The sequence below is a fragment of the Cricetulus griseus genome, chromosome 2 (assembly GCF_003668045.3).
Source record: "Cricetulus griseus strain 17A/GY chromosome 2, alternate assembly CriGri-PICRH-1.0, whole genome shotgun sequence".
Classification (NCBI taxonomy): Eukaryota; Metazoa; Chordata; class Mammalia; order Rodentia; family Cricetidae; genus Cricetulus; species Cricetulus griseus.
In genome coordinates this window covers 257,121,872-257,137,265 of record NC_048595.1, presented here as the reverse complement: position 1 = coordinate 257,137,265, position 15,394 = coordinate 257,121,872, and positions in this window count along the sequence as shown.

The following is a 15,394-nucleotide window of genomic DNA, read 5'->3' as shown; positions in this document are numbered from 1 at the left end:
TGACCATCTGAAAATCGCTTCCTTCATCTAGTAGCACTGGATAATTACCTGGTGACTAGTCCGATTACTCATTTTCCTTTAAATGTTTTAGCTAGTTGTTGAGGAGGTATAACAAGCCATGCTTACATATATTCATTTGCTCAGCAAATGCTCAGAGGTTTCTGTGTATCAGACATTGCCCTAGATACCAGAGAAACAGAAAGAATACCACAAGGGAAAATACCCTTCATAACTCTTACATTCTAATGAACAATTGCTATACATCTATACATACATGTGTATTATAATGTATTAGAAGGGTTGAAGAAGAGTAATTCATTTAAAAAGCACAGACATTTCCAGAGTTGGTGTAGACTTTTATTATGGCAATGTAGCCAGTCTTTCCATCAAGGTGACTTGTGAGCAAAAACTAAAGGAAGTGATGGTTATTGTTGGTTGTCAACTTGACTACATCTGAAATTAAATAAATTCCAAAAGGGCAGGGCATACCTGTGAGGGATTTTTTTTTTTTTTTTGCTTAATTGGATTGGCTAAAGTGGGAAGACCCACTTCTAATCTAGATCTTCGAAGTGGGAAGATACTCCTGTAATTTAGCCCACACCTTCTGCTGGAACATGCTCTCTTTTTGCCTGCCTCCGCCTGCCCTCCAGTCCATTCCCTCACTGGCATTAGACCTTACTTCTTTGGTATTCTGGCTTCTACTGAACATCACCTGAGACATCCAGCCTCATGAACTGAACAATTACCAAATTCTGGGACCTTACATACACAGGCAGCCATTGTTGGATTAGCTCAACCACAGCCTGTAAGTCATTTCAATAAATCACATACAGACATATGGAGAGGGGGGTGATTCATTCTATTAAATTTTGTTATTCTAGAGAACCCTGACTAATACAGAAGGTGAAGGAAAGAACCACATGGACATGGGAGGGATGAGTGATCCACGTGAGGACAAACGCTTAAAAGAGTGAACACTAAGGAACAACATGGAGGCAAGTACCTTGGAATAAAGGGGTCAGGAATAAGGAGGAGTAAAGCATGCATGCAGGGAAAACTCATACACACATAAACATTTTCAAATTAGCCGGGCAGTGGTGTTGCACGCCTTTAATCCCAGCACTTGGGAGGCAGAGGCAGGCAGATCTCAGTGAGTTTGAGGCCAGTCTGGTCTACAAAGTGAATTACAGGACAACCAGAACTGTTACACGAAGAAACCTTGTCTCAGAAAAAATAAGGATGAGTAAGAAGTGACATGAGTTTGCTGAGAAGCCTTTACATACCACTGTATGAACTTGTTTCTTTATGAAGTGGATACAACTGGAAGCTTTGAATAGTAGAAGAATATATTCTGATATACATTCTGAAGGATAATTTTGTCTCTGTGCCGAGGACAGGTCAAAGGTAGTTTGATAACTCTCACAGCCATCTAGGCAAGACAATCCTTTGAGACTGGTGGTAGTGAAGGAAATGACAGGCAGTAATTCTGAATTTATGAATAATATAGAGCAGGTAGATTTTGATGACATAGTGAATTTGTGGTATAGGAAAAAGAGAAGATCCAAGGATGACTACAAATTTTTATCTGGGCAATTGGAAGTTTCAGCTTGTCAGACCCCAACTAACAATCTAAGCAATAATGGAGAGGCTACTTTAAATGCCCTTCTCCAATAATGGGATTGATGACTACCTTATATGCCATCCTAGAGCCTTCATCCAGTAGCTGATGGAAGCTACTGGAAGGGGTGAACACATCTGGTGATCTGCTGCAGAGTTGGGGATGGGAATGGGGATTGGATTTTTTATGAAGAATCCAGAAATACACACTCTGAAAAAGACAGCTTTTTCAACAAATGGTGCTGGTCAAACTGAATGGCTGCATCTAGAAGAACTAAAATAGAAAGCATTTATTATCCTGCACAAAACTCAACTCCAAATGAATGGAAGACTTCAACATCAAACCAGACATGCTACGTTTGATATAAGAGAAACTAGGAAATACTTTTGAAGTCATTATCACAGGAAAAAACTTTCTGAGCAGGGCACCATTAGCACAGGTACTAAGATCAACAATTAGTAAATGGACCTCATGAAACAGAGAAGCTTCTGTATGGCAAAGGACACTGTCATTTGGACAAAGTGGCAGCCTACAGAATGGGAATACATTTTTATCAACTACACATTCAATAAAAGACTATTAACAAAATATAAACAGAATTCTCTATGGTCTAGATATCAAGAAAACAAATATCCTAGTTAAAAATGGGTGCAGATCACAGAATTCTCAGTTGGCTAAGAAACACTGAAAGAAATGTTCAACATCCTTAGCCACCAGGGAAATGCAAATCAAAACTACTCTGAGATTTCATGTTCTACCTGTCAGAATGGCTAAGGTCAGTAACACAAGTGACAGCTCATGTTGAAGAGGATATGGGGCAAGGAGAACGTCAAGCCTCTATTGCAGATTAGAGTGGGAATGTGTACAGCCACTTTGAAAGTCAATGTGGTAGTTTCTCAGAAAACTAGGAATCAATCTTCCACAAGACTCAGCTACACTGCTCTTGGGCATACCCAAAGGAAGCTTTGCCCTACTACAGAGTTACTTGCTAAATCATGTTCATTGATACTCTATTCAAAATAGCCAGAAATTGGAAATAATCTAGATATTCATCAAGAAGAATGGATTAAAATGCAGTATATTTACATAATGGAGTATTTACACAGCCATTAAAATTACATTATGAAATTCACAGGTAAATAGATATAACTAGAAAAAAACTCATCCTGAGTTAGGTATCCCAGAGCCAGAAAAACAAATATGGAATGGGTTAGGTATAGAGTAAGGGACTAGAGGGTCGAGATAGATCTTGTTAGTAAAGGGAAATAGAATAGATAGTTTTGGATGGATGCTGTTGGGGCTGGAACAGGAGGATCAAGTGGGGAGAAGAGAAGAGGTTAAGGGAGGGAAGATGAGGAGAGGCAGTTAAAATTAAGGGCCATTTTAGGGGTAGTATGAAAACCTAATATAGGAGAAGCTATATATATGAAGGTGATATAAATGAAACTGCCAAATAAATGAGGAGACAGAATCCCAACTGGCTGCCTCTTCTCATCAAATAAAGCTTCCAGTGCTGGGATTGGGTTACATCTTAATTGTAGTTCTAAGGGGTACTATATGAATTCCAAAACAACTCCTGATATTGCCAAGACTAGATGTTGCTCTCCACAAACTGACAGCAAGGCCTCATTACTGAAGACAACACCTACAAGACTCATAAAACATGGGGAAGTTGAAATGGGGTCTAATTATAACCTTCATTCCTGTGTTCTAGTATTTTTGGTACAGGAAGGTACTCTGTAAACTACCAAGCCAGCCACAAACATTTGGTGTCCTGACTACAAAATATGCTAGAGCATATGGTTGCATAAAGCTTGTGGAAGAAGCCAACCAATCAATATCTGATTTGACTTAAAGCCCACTCAATGAGATGACACCCACTCTCAACACTGCTTGGCTGACAAAGAACCAGAGACTACATGGCTCAGGCAGAGACCTAGAGTAAAACCAAATACTACTGTCCTAAAAAAAGTGGCAATAAAATCATTACTAATCACAGTCTGCTATAATCATAGATCAATGCCTTGTTCAGCCATCATCAGAGACGCTTCCTCCTGCAGCAGATGAGAACAAATACAGAGGCCCGCAGCCAGACATTATGCATAGTGAAAGACCTTGGAACACTCAGCAGTGAATGGAATGTCTCCAACAAATGCCTCCCATCATGGCTCAGGGAACGCCAAAGAAGAGGAGGTGGAAAGGGAATAAGGGCCAGAGTATGGGGACAACAAGAAAATACAGTTCTCTAAATCAGCATGATCACTGCTCATATAAACTCACAGAGACCGAAGCACCAGGCACAGCACTGCATAGATCCGCACTAGGTCCTCTGTGTATGTATTATGGCTTCCAGTTTAGTGTTTTTTATGGGATTCTGAGTGTGCGAATGAGTGGATCTCTGATTCTTGTGCCTTCTCTTGGTCTCTTTTCCTTCTGTTTGTTTGCTTTGTCCAACTCTGTTGTAATTGTTTTTGTTTTATTTTATCATGTTTTATTTGGTTATGTTTTGTTATTATCTCTTAAAAACTTGCTTGCTTTTTAATGAGAAACAGAAATGCAGTGGATCCAGATGGGAGGGAAGGGGAGAGGAGAAGGGACTGGGAAGAGTTGACTGAGGGGACACTGTAATTGGGATATATTATGTGAGAAAAAAATCTATTCTCAATAAAAGAAAAAACAAACAAAAGAATGTCCTATAATCCTCCCCCTATTTTTTTCTGCTGGAGATGAATTCTCCAGATTTTCATTCAACTGTCCACATCTTGATTTTTCTTTCCTACCTTATAGGTATTTTCATTAGTAATTGGATTTTGTTTTACAGTTGGTTTCTTTCAGCACTTGAAGAATACTGAGTTACTTCCTTTTCATGGAAGTTAGTACTTCTGTTTAAATATTTGCATCAAATATTTAACAATTTCCTATCATCTGTATTTTTCACACATCTTCAATCCTTGAGGTTTGTATTCAAGAACAGCTCCCATATATCAGGCTTGCTGGCCATCACTTGGTGTGATTACACACTTGTGGAGCACACTCCTTCTGAACACATAATGTTCTAATGCTTAAAGCCCTTTCCCAAAGAATTTCAAGTCGTATCCCTAGAAATAGCTACTTTAATCTATAAATAATTTTTTTCTACTAAGAGAAAATTTTCTGTGAAATAAATAGAATTTTCAATTTACAAACGGATAGGAGGGATGAACTTTTGCTTCTGGTTTATATAGGTCAAGAGTCTATCTGGTCAAAATTACTAGAAAAAAATGCCAGCTCTAAAATTCATTCATTTCTTCCTTCTGAATTTTTGCTATAAATTCACTGAAGATTCCAAGACAGATTGAGGATCTCAGACTACTTGCTGTGTTGTCTGTAATTGGCAGTGGATAAACTATCAAGAAAACCATATAATGAAATATATCCCAGTATTTTGAAGTATTCTATTTATCTTAAGATATCCAGGATTGTGGGATAAAAGATGAAATCAAAACCATTTGTCTTCTACTAAGATGTAACTATTTTAATGAGGTGTGGCTGAGGCACTTGATTTGAACTCTGTGATTCTGTCTTGTGTTTACTGAACTCTAACAGTGCACACAGATCTTGGAAAACACAGTTGATCAAAGGTTCCTCCCAGTTTTCTTCAAAGCCAGTGAGGAGAAAAACAGGAAAATCATAATAATGAATGTTTTCCAATATTAACCCCATTACTGTCTCCCACTTAGTGTCTTTTATATCTTATTTTTGTGGTTAGATTAAAAGCCACCGTAATTTTAAATAAGAGATGATGAAAGCATTTTCTTGGGAACCACAAAATAAAGGAAAACACTTAACTCCACCAAAAAAAAATATCTTCCAGGAGATAGAAAATAAACGAAACATGAGGGAGATATGATTTGGGCGAATGATACAATGCTAGCAATAGAGGTGTCTGATGACTTCTAAGGTTGGATGCTAGGGACATTCCATGTGAGTTACTGGAGATATAGGAAAATAATTCAGATTTTACATTAGTATTTCCTGGACTATTTCTTAAGGTGATAATAGTTTGCCTTAAATAAAAGGATTTTTGTGTGTAAGTAAAACAGAAAGCATCTGGTTGAACTAAGTAATTAGTTGAACTCGTCAGGGTATTATTCCTGGATGCCAAGTCTCTCACCGCTCAGACTTTAGGAAGGTTAGATGGTTTAGTGGCTTGAGTGAGAATGCCTCCTGCATCCCCTGTAAGCTCATATGTTTGAATACCCGGTACCCAGTTGGTGGAACTGGGTGGGAAAGATTCAGAGGTGTGGCCTTGTTGGAACAGGCATATCACTGGGAGCAGACTTTGAGGTTTCAAAATGCTCAAGATATTCTCAGTTAGCTCTCTTGGTTTTGTTCTTGTGGATGAAGATGCAACTGCTCAGCAGCCCTGTTTGCTTTTTTTTTGCTTCCCACTATGAGGGCCATGGATGCCGACCCTCTGAAACTGTAATCCCATTCTCTTATAAATTTAAACTCTTTCTTCTGTAAGTTATGTAAGTAATGAATTTGAGAGGAAGTGGTATCTTAGTTTCTTTGTATGACTGTGGGAAAGACTATGGCCAAAAGCAACTTGAAGAGGGAAGTTTTTAGTTCATGTTTCAACTCTCAGGTCATACTCCATCACTTAGAGAAGTCAGGGCCGGACTCTGCGGGAACTCAAGGCAGGAACCTGGAGAGCGAAACTACAGCAGAGGCCATGGAGAAAATCTGCTTACTGGTTTGTTCCTCCTGGCTTGCTCAGCTACTTTTCTCATATACCAGGACCACTTTTCCAGGGATGTTACCATACTAGACTGGGCCCTTCTCTATCAATAATTGATCAAAAAAAAAAATCCCCCCATACTTGCCAACAGGTGGAAGAATTTTCTCAATGGAGATTTTTCTTCTCAGATGACTGTAGCTTTTGTCGTTAGTTAAAACAACAACAACATCTAAGCAAGACAAGTAGGAAAGAGTTGGGGAGGGTAGAGAGTGTGGTGAAAATGATGTAAATGCAGAATTTAAGCATGAAAATTTCAAAATAAAATCAAGTAAATGTTGAAAATCGATGTCTAAATTCTCTAACATCAGTCAGTAATCAATTCATTTACATACAGGGCACTATTTATTGTAATTTGAAAGTATTTCAGTATCTTGGCTTGCTGACTGTTCAGTTCACTATTCTCTCCATTTCTTCCTACTTTTACCCTTTGTTTGCAAGTTATCAACCACACAGTGAGGAAAAGCATTCCACCAATGTTCTCTATTCCTGTGCAGCTGCTTGGCATTTCTCCCTCCTCCCCCCTTCGTATTGCCATCTTGTTTTTCATTTTTCTTATGTTATGCCAAGTAAAACATTTGTTTATTAACTATTTCATTGAAATACAATGTATGTACAGGTAAGAGCACAAATGCTAAAATGTTAAGTGTATACCTTGACTACCCTTTAATATATGTATATATATATATATATATATATATATATATATATATATATATGAGAGAGAGAATATTGATAACAGTCTAAAAACAGCCCTTATACCTTTCATGAGCTGTTATCTTCCTACAAAGCTGCTGCTCTTCTGACTTTTATCCCATATGGCTTTGTCTGATTTCTAACTTTCATACAAATGTATTGCAGAGTGTCTGATTTTCTTGTTTTGAATTGTAACTGTGAGACTGATCCATTTTGTTGCAGAAACTATAGCTAAGTTTTCAGTACTGTATGGAATTACACTGTAAAGTTACAGTTTAGTTTCCATTGTGATGTTTATTGATATTCAGGTGTTTTCTAATTGGAACCATCAGAATAATAATTCCGTGAGTGTTCTTTCAATGCGTTTAGTGAATATTTGTGTTTATTATTTTGGGTCTATTCCTGGGTTAGGAACGGATGGAAGCATTTAAGCTTTAGTAGAATGTGCTCCATGAAATGGTGAGTGATAAACTATTTTCAGTGCAAATCTATATGCCCTCCAGCAATGCATGAGGGTTCTAATCATAGTTTTTCTCCTTTGTTAGTGATGTGAATAGTTATATGATAATACTAGGTTCATTTTCCAGTGAATAAGTTATATGGTAACTTTTAGTAATACCTGTTTTGGGTATTTTCTTATTTAAAAACAGAGGTTCAGCCAGAAATAGTGATGTATGCCTTTAATCCCAGTAATTGAGAGACAGAGGCAGGAAGATCTGTGAGTTCAAGTCTAGCCTGGTCTATATAGTGAGTTCTAGCCCAGCAAGACTACATAGTGAGACTCTGTCAAACAAAACATACACATTCAACAATACAGACTTTGGACTGGAGAGATGGCTCAGCAGTTAAAAGAACTTTCTCTTCTTGTCGAGGACCTTGGGGTTCAGTTCCTAACACTCACTTGACATTTCACAACTGTTTGTAACTTCGGTTCCAAGGGATTCCATACATTCTTCTGACCACACCCTCTTCTTGCAGGCACCAGACACACACACAGCATACATATATGTACATGCAAGAAAAACATTCACACATATAAAAATAAATTATCAACAACAAAAAAACAGAGTTCATCTATTTTTGTTGGTTTGAGTTAGCTTTCCAGAGACCACCACCTTCTCCCAACCCCATTATCTCCCCTTCAGACTCCTCAGATCCCAGCCTACTCTTTAGCTTCCACACATGACCTGCACATGCAGCTACCTGTCAACTGCCATTCAGTTACCCTATCTGGCCTTAAGACCCAGGACAACGCTGCCAGGGGAGACTTGTGATTCAGGCTTCTTGACTAAGGCCCTGAAGGCATGAAGCTTTAGCAGACAAGCAGAAGACCAGGCATAATGACACCAGACGAACACAGGAAATTGAAATCCCAATTCTGCTATGAATTAGCCCCCTCCTCAACATTGTAAACACCTCTGCTAAAAGAAGAAAGGTGACATGAACAAAAAAGAAAGCTCCATCAACAAATTAACTCCACATGAGCAAGTAAAAACAAGATGAAAAGCCAAGATAATATTTGTTCTCTCCAAAATACAAATCCTACAGTAATGGCCCCTAATGAAAATGACAGGAATGAACTTACAAAAAATTCAATAAAATGATTGTAATTATGGCCAAACAATCCAAAGAAGATAAGGAGATAAGTGGGAGTGGGAGACTTCAGTTCTCTACTCTCACCAATACCCAGGTCATACAGAAAAAAATGACTAAGCAGAGAAACTTAGAGTTAAATGACATGATAAATCAAATGCATCTAACATGTATCTACAGAACATTCCATGCAAACACTAAGGTACATATATTTTTCTCAAAAGTCCATGCAACATTATCCAAACATCAACCATACATTAGGACACAAAACAAGTCTCAACATAGGTAGAAGAATTGAAATAATATCCGGAATTCTATCTGAGAACCATGGAATAATGTTGGATATCAAGCATAAAAATAACAGAAAGAATACAAACTAATGGAAGCTAAGTAATACAAATTGAAGCATAATTGGGTCAAGGAAGAAATCAAGAAGGAAATTTTAAAAATTCTTAAACTGAATGAAAATGAAAACACAACACATAAAACTCTATAGAGCAGTCCTAAGAGGAGAGTTCATGTACTAAGTGCCTACACAAAATGTCTTAGACATTTGAAGGACTTTCTTTTTAAATATAAAATTTAGATCTAAGTATTTTGTTAGACACAGCATGAAAACATTTCCTGATAGGCTTCATCTAATCATCTCAAATTTTCATCACTATTTTCTTCCAAAGCACTGGGAAAATTGTTTTTCCTTCAAGGTAAAACTGATGGTTTGAGAAGAGAACTTCCTATGCAAGTCAGCAAAATATTGTTCTTGTGTCATTATACAGGCAACTTCTATATGTCTTTCGAAAATTCCACAGTGAGACTGATGCTTCATGAGAAGAAGGGTAAGTGCTGTACTTGTGTTACTGAGGAAGAAATTATTTTCTAATTTTGCTTAACTTCTGTGTGCTCTGCAGTAACTCTGACTGCAAAATACACAGTGGCTATCATTTATTTTAAATTGAGTTAGGACTAATGAACATCTTATTAGCTCGTTTTAATTGAACATGAATGGAGCTTGATGTGTTTTTTAACACACACACACATCATGCAATTTGCGCACTGATAAAACCCAGCCTCCCTTTATCTACTAATTGTCCCTCCACATTCAGGTCAACTTCTGTTAGGTTCCATATGTGTGACAAGATATATAGCCCCTGTCTTTCTGTGTCTGTCTTATTTAATTTCTCACAATGTCCTCTAGTTCTACCCATTTTTTAAAAAAATGATAAAATTTGATTCTTCTGTGTGGCTAATGATATTAGCAAATGCAGCTAATAATAGTGGTTCTCTGTATATTGATATGTATTTGTTTATAAGACTCTAAGGCTGGTTCATTGGCTTACCTATTGTGTTCGGTGCTTTGTAGTAAATATGGATGAACATATGTTTAACTTAACTTCTCTTTGAAATTCAGCAAACATATTGGGGATACTTATTAGGCAAATAAAAATAAAGCATGAGATCAGTGGCTTCAAATTCTGACTTAATCATTTGCTAGTTGTGTGAACTGAGCTAAGTAATACAATTTCTCAGCTCCCTTAACTGCAGATATTCCACCTAATAATGACAATCTCCTGGTACCTTTATGAAAATAATAAGTATGGAAATCACCTAAGTGACCTTGTGGCCTAAGCAGCACTTGCCTGTAGCTCTTATTAAGAAGGAGAATAACTACTAAGGTTTCCGTTATTACATTTTTGACACATGGGAGCTTAAATGTCACTCATACCAAAGCACTTGGTCGTAAGTGAGGAGACACTCCTTTAGAGTGTACCATGCAGCCTGGAGGCAAAGGCTAAAGTAGTAACCCTGTACATTGAGAGGTTTGGTCTCCTGAGCATCAGAGGTCACATTCTAGGCTGAATCCATCATTATGCATATTTTTAAAAACACTAGAAAGTTATGTCTTTAAAAAATTCCCCTAAAATTGGTTATACAGTACAATGATAGGACACATATTTTTTCACAAGCCTGCTTTCCAGAAAGGTTTGTGATAACCTAGAAAAACATTGGTCAACATCCCCACCTACTGGTTACTCCACACTAGCATTTTTTCAATTAATCAAAGAGCAGCAGAGGCTTATTACTGTTAGTATTTAGTACATGTTCTTTATTTTCATAAATTACTAGCAATATTGATAATAATTTATGTTTGTTAAACTCTTATTTTGGGTTGGAAATGTTTTCAATGGAAGTATTCTATAGAAAGGTATCACAAAATAAGAGAATCACAAAATAATCACAAAATAATAGACTTATAAAATTATATTTTGACTAGGCCAATATGATCTAGTGAAAAATAGTTTCCACTGTTATCTTCAGGAGGAATTCACTTATGAACAAACATCAGGACCTTAAATGTGTAATATCTTATGTCTAGAGGACTATAGCACTCTCTGAAGTGGCCTTTGTTCCCCCAGTGGTATTAAATTCTTCTCTTTTAACAATTTTCTCATGGTGATAAAAACAAAGAAATGAAGGAAGTTCTGAAGTAAAATTTAAGTTTAAAAATTAATTCATATATGACAGCTATAGATGTTTCTAGGATACAGTATAATAATTCATATGTAAAGCTTATACTAATCAAATCATAGAACTTGCCATCTCCATCTCCAGAAACATTTTTTATTTTAAAACAATCTTTTCTTATTTTACATACCAATCCCAGTTCCCACTTCCTCCCCTCCTCTTGCTCCCCCATCTTCCCCCTAGACCCCACCACTCCTCAGAGAGGGTAAGTTCCCATGGGGAGTCAAGAAAGTCTGTCACATCACTTTGAGGCAGGACCAAGCCCTTCCCCCGCGCCCCCTCCCCCCGCCCCCCCCCCCCCGCCCCTGTATCTAGGCTGATCAAGGTATCTCTCTAAAGAGACAAAGAGAATGGACTCCAAAAAGCCACTTCATGTACCAGGGATAAATCCTGGCCCCACTACCAATGGCCCCACACACTGCCCAAGCCACACAACTGTCACCCACATTCAGAGGGCTTGGTTGGGTCCTATGCAGGCTCCTCCACTTAAGTCCAGAGTTAGTGAGCTCCCACTAGCTCAGGTCAGCTGTTTCTGTTGGCATCCCCAAAATGGTCTTTATCCCTTTGCTCATATTGTCACTCCTCCCTCTCTTTGACTGGACTCTGGGAGTTCAGCCCAGTGCTTAGCTGTGGATCTCTGCATCTGCTTCCATCAGTTTCTGGATGAAGGTTCTATAATGATAATACTGATAATCATCAATCTGACTACGGGGAAAGCCAGTTCAGGTACCCTCTCCACTGATGCTTAGCGTCTTAGCTGGGATCATCCTTGATGATTCCTGGGAATTTCCCTAGTGCCAGGTTTCTTGTTAGCCCCATAATGGCTCCCTCAATCAAGATATCTCTTTCGTTGCTCCCCCTCTCTGTTATTCATCCATCTCAACCATCCAGTTCCCTCATGTTCTCTTCCCCCATCCTCTTCTCCCCTCCCGCTCCCCTTCTGCTCTCTCTTCTCCCTCACCGCTCCCAATTTTCTCAGATCTTGTCTATTTCCCCTTCACAGGGGGATCCATGTACTATGTCTCTCTTAGGGTTCTCTTTGTTACCTAGATTCTTTGGGGTCGTGGATTATAGGCTGGTTATCCTTTGCTTTACATTTAATATCCATTTATGAATGAGTACATACTGTGTTTGTCTTTCTGAGTTACCTCACTTAGGATGGTTTTTTCCTAGTTTCATTCATTTGCCTGCAAATTTCAAGATGTCATTTTTATTTATTTATTTATTTATTTATTTATTTTACTGATGATTAGTACTCCATTGTGTAAATGTACCACATTTTCTTTATCCATTCTTTGGTTGAGGGGTATCTAGGTTGTTTCCAGGTTCTGGCTAGTACAAATAATGCTGCTATGAACACAGTTGAGCAAATGTTCTTGTGGTATGAGCCTGCATCTTTTGGTTTTATGCCCATGAGTGGTATTGCTGGGGCTTGAGGTAGATTGATTCCCAATTTTCTGAGAAACCACCATACTGATTTCCAAAGCGGCTGTACAAGTTTGCACTCCCACCAGTAATGGACAAGTATTCCCTTACTCCACATCTTCTCCCACATAAGCTGTCATCTCTAGAAACATTTACTATTTCTTTATGTTGTAAGTTTTTTACTCTCTTCTCATACTTTAAAAATGAAAAGGAGATAATACACTGTTAAAAACAAATTCATCTTATTATGCTATAGAAAACTAGGATTTTAAAGAATATTTTATTTAAACATTGGTGTATGTGTATTGGTGTATGTTCACCAGAGGCATTGGATCCACTGAGTGCTTGTAGCTACAGGTGGTTGTGAGCTGCCTGATATGGGTGCTTTCTGGGAACCAAAGTCAAGCTTTCTATAAGATTGGTACATGTTCTTAGCCACTGAGTTATCTCCCCAGCACCAAAATATAGAATTTATCCCTCCCATTTAACAGTATTTTTACTGTATCACATTAAGAAACACGTAGGATTGGGGAAAACACTTCTAAAAGTTTTATTCACAAAAGTATTGATCTCTTTAATATATGAAAAATATGTACTATAAAAACAATAATAAAGAAATAATTTAACTCAAATCTGGCAGACGATCTGAACAAATACTTCTCAAAAATGTACAAAACAGTCCAGAAGCATGTGGAAAATATCTACTATTACTTATTATCAGGGAAATGCATCTCAAACCATTGTGATCTATTAGCTCACCCCAGTTAGAAGGGCCAAAGCCAAGCCACAGAAAGGAAAAGCTCAGCAAAATGTAGAGGAAAAGGAACATTCCTGCCTTGTTGGTGGGAATATAAGTTAGTACAGTCACAATAGAAAACAGTGTGGATATTCTTCAATAAATGAAAAATAGAACCACTACATAATCAAGCTATAGTACTATTTTCTATTTACCCAAAGTAAACAATCAGGACATGGGAGATACCTGCACTTTCATGTTTACAAAAACACGATTTTCTGCAGCCAAATAGAGACAGTAGTCTCGAAAGCCAACTATTTCTGTTGCCAAGGATTTGTGAGGACAAAAGAGAACAAAGTTGTTCTTTGTAAAGTTTATTTGAAAACACTCATAATGCTATCAAAGCAAAATTTCTATCTTTATTAGATAGAAATCTCACAGTTTAAAGACTGAGAAAGAATATAGTCTAGATACCTACATCCTAGACCTTAAACTTCAACCTGTTTCCGTTAGGTAACACAACATGGCCAATGCAACTTTTAAAAAAAAGCATTTAATTTGGGACTTACCTTTGCAGAGAGTTGGAGTCCAAAACCATCATGACGGGGAGCATAGCAGCAGGCAGGCAGTTAGGTATAGGACTAGAGCAGTAGCTGAGAACGTACATCTTGATCCACAAGCAGGAGACAGGGAGATGAGGATAGCATGAGGTTTTGAGACCTCAAAGTCCATCCCTGGGGACACACCTTGTTCAACAAGGTCTCACCTCCTTATCCTTTCCAAACAGTTCCATCAACTGAAAACAAGTATTCAAATACATGAGTTTATGGGTGCCATTCTCATTCAAGCCACCACAGGGAGAGAATGGGTATGCTTAAGTGAGAGTAATGGTAGCAAATCGTGGCCAGAATGTGGACTGTAGTGCTGCATGCACTGTTACTCACATCCCCGTGCATAGGGGTCTACAGCCTTTTCCCTCTAATTCTGTGGAACTCTGTAATTGCTTTGCTCTACAATAATAGCATTGAGGTGACACTATGACAATTTCCAGGCTTAGGTATTAAAAGGGAGTGACTTCTATTTCTGATTCTTGGAACACTTTCTCTGGAACCTAATTCAACCACCTAGAGATGGCCGTGATGCAGAGGTCATTCTTGGTGCTTCAGTTGTCCCAAGTGAACCTTAGAGAACATTAGAGATGTGAGTGAAGCCAGTTCAGCTTCTCCAGAACAGACTCCCATCAGAAAATGCCTCAAAGTATTTTAGTCAATTCCACATGGAACAGCAGAACGCCCAACTAATCATTGCTTGCATTTTTGACTCATGAATTCAAAAGGTATCTAAAAAAAGTTTTTTTTTTAAATGTAAGATTGCATTTTGGTGTAAATTATTAGACAGCAACAGCCAACAAGTATATCCTTTCTTAGTTCATTCTCAGCACAGTGGTCAAACTGAAGATTGCAATGTAATTTGTATCTTGCCCTTTCTTTTTTTCTTATTTAAATTAGAAATAAGCTTGTTTTACATGTCAATCCCAATTCCTTCTCTCTCCCACCCTCCTATGCCTCCCACCAATCCCCCATCCCATCTCTTCTGCTTCCCAAGGAAGGTGAGGCCTTCTATGGGGGATTATCAAAGTCTGTCACATCATTTAGGGCAGGGTCTAGGCTCTCCCCCATGTGTCTAGGCTAAGAGAGTATCTCTCTATGTGGAATGGGCTCCCAAAGTCCATTCGTACACTGGGATAAATACTGTTCCACTTCCAGAGGCCCCATAGACTGCCCAGGCTTCCTAACTGACACCACGTTTTGGGGACTGGTTCCATCCTATGCTGGTTTCCCAGCTGTCAGTCTGAGGTCCATGAGCTCCCCCTTGTTCAGGTCAGCTGTTTCTGTGGGTCTCTTTAGCCTGGACTTGACCCCTTTGCTCATCTCTCCTCCCTCTCTACAACTGGATTGGACTCAATGCTTAGCTATGGGTCTCTGCTTCTGCTTCTGCTTCCATCAGCTACTGGATGAAGGTTCTA